Consider the following 7,757-nt stretch of genomic DNA (forward strand, 5'->3'; position numbering starts at 1 on the left):
CATGTTATTTTATCAGCAACACATTAGTATTAGTAAGTAAATATTTGTACAATTACTTTTATTGAGTTTTTATGAATAAACTAAAATGAGGCTTTTCTCAGATTTGTCTGTGAAATTGGTAAATTTCAGAAAACCCCTCCTGAAAGAACTTTTTGTAGCTTTTAGGATTAGACGGACATGAGGAAATAAATGAGGAAGCTGAATCAACAAATAAGATCACATGTGATTATGGTAGGCATGAAGTCAGATTTCCCAAACAGAGGCGATGCTTCATGGACGGGCCCGACTCTTGTGATGAGCTGCAGCGTGACGTCTGGTCGAGGCAGAGCTGCATGTGAAGGTCAACGGTGAAGTGAGGCAGAGGAGCAGCGGTTGGTTGGTGGTGATGGTGATGGTGAGGAAGATGGGTGGGTGACCAGGTTGGCCTCAGGACAGAGGGTCAGCTCCATCTTAGGACTACACTGACCTTTCTGGCGTCACAGTGTGTGTGTGTGTGTGTGTGTGTGGATGTGGCCCGGCCTGGGGGAGGATTGAGCAGGTCATATATAAATGTGCCCACATGTTGAGCAGGGGGGATACATATCGCCAGGCTTTTGTTTGGTGGGTGGTTTTGGAGTTTTGGACATGGGCAGATAAATGAAGAAGGCACACATATAGAGGAGGGGGCAGGAGGAGGAGGAGGAGGAGGAGGAGGAGGATGAGGGGGGGGCTCTGGTACTTTGTAAAACACCTCGGGTTTCTGTTTTTGGCCCACACACTGGAGAGTCCTTGGCAGAAGCTAAATGGGCAAAAGTAAATAAAAGTGGCCATTATGTGTGGGCTCCAGTAAATAGCTGCTCTCTTGTCTCTCTGTGCTTCAAAAAGAGGGGCGGAAGATGCGATCACGAGGAAAGCCCGTGTCTTTTCTTCTCCAGCCACTATAGAGGGGGTCTGGCTCTCCTCCACCCCCCCCTACCCTACCACCCTTTCCTCCTCCTCTTCTACTTCTTTACCCCCTTTTTCTCCTCTCTCACTCTCCCTCTTTCAGCTTTCTCTCTCTGCTTCCTGTTTCCCCCCCCCCCTCACCCACCCCTCTCTCTCTCTCTCGCTCTCCTGTCATCCTTCTCCTCTCTCCGTCCTTCTCCGTCTCTCTGCCGTTCCTCTCTCTGACGTTAAAACCCCGGCTTTGCCCGCCCAGTGTTTCTCAAACCTGCAGGAAGGGAGAGATCAGTGGTGTCCTCGGAGAGGGAATTACACAGCTGAATTTAGATGAGAACAGAAGAAAGGAAGAGGAAGGGAGAACAAGTAGAGGCGGGGAAGGCATGTGAAAAGAGAGAGAGGGAAGAAGGATAGTATATCCTTCAAGGGGGGGAAAAAAGAAATGGGAGGAATGTGGAAAACTATGTAGAAGACTGGATGAGTGAGAGTGAGCCGTGCAAGACTTGATAAAAAAAAAAAGAGTGTATAAACTGAGGTGCATGCATGTGTGTGTGTGTGTGTGTGTGTGTGTGTGTGTGTTTTGCTAAACACGATAAGATCCATAACTGTGAGCATCTGCCCATAATTTGTGCTAACAAGTGAGTGCCTGTGCCTGTGTGTTATTTGCTGGGACTGAAGAGATATTTCCTGTTTATTAGGGGGGGAATCTGCTGTGTGTGCACCATAACACGCGCACACACACACAGAAGGAGGAGGAGAAAATCAGCAGCTGTATGTTAAATGTTGTCTCTCTATCCTGGTGTGATGTTATGAGGTGAGATGTTAACATGTATTCAAAGTTGAGGGCTTGAATGTGACCTTTGACCTTTGTGCTTTATAGTTCATTCATGCTTTATTTTCTGTTGTGTAGCTTGAACAACCAAAAAATGTAGCTGTTCTGGTTATTTTACCAAAACAAAAAAAACTAAAAACTTTTTTTTCTTTTTGTTATTCAAATACTTTTAGTAATCTAATTGACCTCCATTGTATTTGTGCAGCAGCAGAAAATTTTAAGTCAGATAAGTCAGAACCAGGGCAAGAAAACCACAAGAAATGACTGGAGATTAGTGAGAATGTTCATTGTAATCTGAGTGAATTGATTTAAACTCCAAACATAACCCTTTTTCAAATACTGGATCAGATCCTAATCATATGTAGGAGCAGAAAGAAACAGCTGGCCTTTTGCGTGGCGTCTTGGCTAAGGTAAGATGAAAAAATTATGCAAACAAAAGTTTGGTCATGTCGTTAAAAATCAACCTTGAAACCTCCTCTGCTGACCCTGCAGCAGTCTGTGGGAAGACTCGCGCAAGTTTAGGGCTGTGAGAAAATTTTAATTTCACTCCCAGAGAACTCCTTTTGCGTGATTTGGAAATCGGTCAACGGAGCTGAAAGCAAATGTGGCAAGATGTCGACTCTTTGAGCTCACTGTCAAACCGCTGCCTGTTTCTTTTAATGTCCCATCTATGTCATGTTTCTGTGGTTGGAAAAAAAAAATCCTCTCACACATTAAGTGCAATTCAGGAAACAAGTATTTCACTAACATTTCATAAAGTTTTTTTTTTTTTTTTTTTTTCCTCCCCTCAGTCTGGACAGCATCATCCGGGGATATTTACTTGGAGGAGGAGGAGGAGGAGGAGGAGGAGGAGGAGGGGGTTTGTTCAGGCTGCTGGTTATTCTGTGTCCCGTCTGTAATAAATCAGTACAGCCATAAAAAAAAAAAAAAGCAGGAATAATCCTAATATTCGTTGGGTAAGGACCTGGCTGTTCATGTGATAAGTGCCACTCCTAAAATCCTAATGATGCTGCTGGCACCAGAGAGCCATATAAAGCAGCGTTTCAAATGGAAGGCCTGTTCCTGGCTGAGCGGCCGCAGACGGCCACAGACGGAGAGAGCGAGAGAGAGGAGGAGCATGTGGAGGAGCCTGAGGAGAACCTGGGACAACACCTCCTCTCCTGGCTCTCCACTCTGCACCCAGGCTCAAACGCCGTCAATTACTGGGAGATATACGGTGGCCGGCCCCGTTTCCACCACTTTACTGAGTCCCCTTCAGTTGCTGCAGCCCACTCGCACTGTAAATTATCACCACCGACCCCCCCCTCCACCCCCCCCCCCCCCCCTTTTCCAAGGTTTTGCAGCAATTTGGAGTCACTAGTGAGACCCTCCTCTGTCTCGGTCCGATTCTGAAGGAATTCCCTCCCTCTGTGTGCCAAACCCCAAGCCTTTGCAAAGCAGAGCTGTGGAGCATGCAGCTGCACGCTCATGTGGACACGCTCACTCGCAAACATTGATTTAAACACACACAAATGCACACAAATGTTCGTATATGGTTTATAAAAATCCCCTGGAGCTATAGATCATTGGGAACAGGTAGAGAGAGTTTAGCACACACACATACACACACACATACACACACACACATACATACATGCACAGGCTGTAGATCATTGAGGTGGGCAGGGACGTCAGCACTCCCATACACAGTGAGCCTTATTGCAGAGTTTAATAGAGGAAAGCCAGCATGAATCCCCACAGTCATTCTGTTCCAGTCAAACACACCATTCACAACACACTGGCTCTGTGTGTGTGTGTGTGTGTGTGTGTGTGTGTGTGTGTTCATACACACATGCACGTTCTTACATACTGTACATTATGTGCTTTGGTATTCACCGTACAGTGAATGTGCGTGTGTGTGGTAAGATGCGTGTACAATATGAATGTGATTGAGTGCGTTCCCATGCAAACATGACATACCATGTGCAGTGTATGTGCTGTGTGTGTACAAGCTGTATGTATGGTTACTGTATCAGCGACATCTGTGTATATCTGTGTATATATGTGTATGTGTGTGTGTGTGTGTAGTAGGACGAGGTCCATATTGACCCATCACTGCTGTTCTGTCACCTCTTCTCTTTATGAGTCTAGCCTTTTAAAAACACTCTGGATTTATGGTCAGTTTGGGTGCTATCTCAGCCACGTTGCGTATAGTGCGAGAGAGCGAGAGAGAGAGCGTGTCGAGTCACACGCACTTACACACAAAGCACCAAACCTACACTGCAGAAAATGAGTCTGGTTTGCTGTCGAAAGAGGAATTAAACACATAAACATAGAAAGTGATGAGAGGGTTATTAGCGCTGTGTTACTCCCACTCCACACAGACAGAGAGGTAAGGAGATACAAAGGAGAGAGATATAATAAAGAAAAGACGCCACTGGGAGTTTTGTACTGTATTTTCTCTGTGCAACGTTCAGCTAATCTCTTGTCTGTAGTGGCATGTAAGGGGAGACACTACAGGTGAATAGGGTACAATTTTTAAATAACACATATCACCATGAAACTTCCCAGATTTATCACTTACATTAAAACAAATATTTTTTGTATCACAAGTTTTGTCAAATGTTATGTTTAAATATGTAAATGAGGCAATATTTAATGAAATATGCGCTATTTTGCATACATTTCCAGAACCAAAATCTGAAAAATGGATAAAGCCCCTTTCAAAATTCTTGTTTTATTTTGTTGACATATTAGAGTCAGAAGTTTTTACAGAGGGGACTTTGGATATCTCTTTTTATCACTTTGTAAATGAGAAAATACTGTCACCAGCCCTAAAAAAAACAATTTCGCCATGTTTTTAGGAATAAAATGTTGTATAAATCAGGATTTTAATGATAGCCTATATCAACAACTCCCTCTGTAAAAACCTTCAGAATATAGACAGGAAAAAAACTGGAAGGTTTGGTGGCTGTAAATGCTGCTGAAGTAGATATTTCGCATGTATGAGTATGAGGAAAAACAAATTTTGAGAAACGGCCTTTAAAAACTTGTACTGTAAAACTCCATAGACTGTTAATGTAAATCATACTTTTACGATTGGTTGCGGATACGGAGGAGATGACAATTTTTGGAGCCTACATCATTGTTCAGGAGAGACAGAGCTTTACAATGATACCTGACATGACATGGGTCAGACAACAGGCACAGCGCAGTATGTCACAGTAGCATGTTAACTTTTGGCGAATTTAGGAGAAATCTACCAACAAAAGAGACAAAATGAAGTGAAATAACCACCTTTATGTGGATTTTCAACCATTTCTTTTGACTTTATCTTTTGAAGAAAAATAGCCAAAAATCTCAAAACTGATCAGTAGCTACATGAAAATATGTTTTTGCCTGTAGTGTCTCGCTGTAAATACAGGAAGTAACCTGTGAGGGAATAAACCAGGTAAAAGATGAACCCCAATGATCTGTTATCTCATCTACAGATTAAACAACCAGACACTGAGGAAATAAATGACATTCTCACTAACATACTGCAAAAAAAAAGTACCCACAATGCTCTGGGAGTGTATGTCTGTGCAAGCATGGACAGTAAAAATGTTTTCATGTCACAGTAACATGTTTAGTTTGGGGTGTAAACTATCTGAGTTGTGATGTTTACATGTGCAGACCCAAAAGCAGGTTATCTGTGTAAGAACAGAATCCTACATGTAAACACACTGATTAATGTGCACATTAACACTTAAACACACACACACACACGTTGCACATGCATGTATACGGAGTCGAGCAGTGCAGATGGCGACTTGGCATCTCTCTCCCTCTCTCTCTTCCTGTGTGCAAACGCAAAAAAAAAAAAAATCCCACGTCATCTTAAAAACGCTCTACTCCCAAATTGATTTCACAGTGCGAGAACCCCCCTCGGAGATTAACAAAGCAAATTCCACTTCTACTCTCCAAAAGAAGCACCCACAGATTTTTTTTTTTTTTTTTTTGCTTAAACCTCAGATAAGCAGACGTGGAGGATTTTCTTGAGACCATACATCCTTTATCTGTGATTCTAGGTGCTATGTAATTGTGGATGGACTCTAATGTGTGGTCCATTTGCTTCATTAATGGGGCAGACGCGAGCCGTTCAGCCAAGAAAACGCCTATTGTTCTCTTTACCTTCGCGTTTTTAATGTGTAGCATTAGTCTGGCGGTTGTTAGTGCTAGACCATAGTGCTTTGCTGATGGTCAAATGACAAAGTCTTAATAGAATATAGTGGGACGGGCAGGACAAAGGTGGGCAATGTTCAGCTGGATGCAGCCAATTCCTGTGTGAGAGGCCTGCCTAAAAACCCTATTCATAGGCCGTCTAATGCTGGTGCGTAATTAAATGTGATTACTGGAGCAGAGGGCTTCTCTCTCCCTCTCTGAGGGCCACACACAGGACTGGAGGCAGCGTGCATGCGCTCATTAAGGAGGCGCTAACAGATGTACACAAGCAACGACCACAGGCGTACCTAAAAAATGGGAGCCATATCTCTCTCCCTGACACGCTCACAAACATAAACACAAGTTAAACAACACCATGTATCTCCTAAATGTCAACTTTCCAGGCGCCCAGAAAGGCAGGATTAGATTTGAAAGGGAATAAGCCCAAGGGTGGTAGAATTTATTTTTTTACTCCTTCAACTGGAGATTAAACATGAATTGGAGTTGTGAGTTTTTTTCTTCTGTTTTTCCCTGACAGTTTGTAGCTTTGCAAAGTCTCTCCAAAATGCACAAAAATCAACAAACACACGGCTAATGCAGCAGTAAATAAAAATCAGGGTAAACTATGACCTTCAGTCAGTGATAATCATAAGGCAAACAAGCAGAAATATAAACAAAAATCAATTATGGTTTCCATCCACACACGCACGCACACATTTACACACACACACACACACACACCTTGTCTGGCCTGCTCTCCGGTCCAGTTTCCTGGGCAGACACAGTCCCCTGGTGCTCATGGGAAATAGTGAGCATGCCAGGCCCCACAAAGGCGTCCTTTCAGTCGCCCGCATGCTTGACCTGTGCAGGGTCAGCGCTCTGCTTTGTGCCCCGTGACCCCTGAGTGACCCAGGGGTCACGGCGAGGGCCCGAGGTCAAATCCAGATGCCTGCGTCTAATTTCACCCCAACTGGGTTATCCGTCCAAATCTGCCCTAAAATTTGGCCTCCTCAGCCCGCCCCACCCTCCCCGAACCCACCGCTACCTCCACACATGACTGAGTCCCATAGAAGTGCATAGGTACTCTACAGTCTAATTGGACTACTGTGGAGTAGTGCTCACACTCAAGCTCTCTTTTACTCTCTGTCTCACACACGCACATACACACACATACACACACCGGCCTGACCCCCTGTAACTGCACTAATACCCCATCCCATGGCCTTTGGTCTATCTTGAGGGATTAGGTGCAGAAAGACACACATACAAGCACAGATACATCCACGCACGCACACACATGCGCACACACACACACTTAGGAGCGCAGCAGGCCTGGCTGAGGGTCTACCTTGAGGGATTAGGTGCAGAGAGACAGGACCCTCCAGCCAATCAGCCGGTCTGTCACATTGATTTTGAGGGGTCACTAGTGCACAATGGCCAGGGTTTTCCTGTCTTAACCTCTCTGATCACACACATATGCACACACACACTCATACACATGCACACATAATGACAAAAACTTTATTTATATCACATACATAGAAGGCAGAGCTGGCAAGGTGCCGTATGGGTGGGTGAAGAGCAGGAATAGCAAACAATGAAAGGTCAAAATAGAAAGCAGTAAAAAAAAAAAAAAAAGAGTGAATAAGTGCGTTAAAAAAAGGAATCGTTATAAATACACATGATTAAAATAGTTAAATATTCAAGTCTGACAAAGTTAGTTTTCAGAAGAGAGAGCTAAAGATAATGCAGGACGTACAAACTCCTCAGACGGGACTTTCCACACATGTGTGCGCACAAACACGCACATTATTACAATTCAAAA

Source organism: Trachurus trachurus (genome assembly GCF_905171665.1).
Source record: "Trachurus trachurus genome assembly, chromosome: 19".
In the NCBI taxonomy this organism is placed as follows: domain Eukaryota; kingdom Metazoa; phylum Chordata; class Actinopteri; order Carangiformes; family Carangidae; genus Trachurus; species Trachurus trachurus.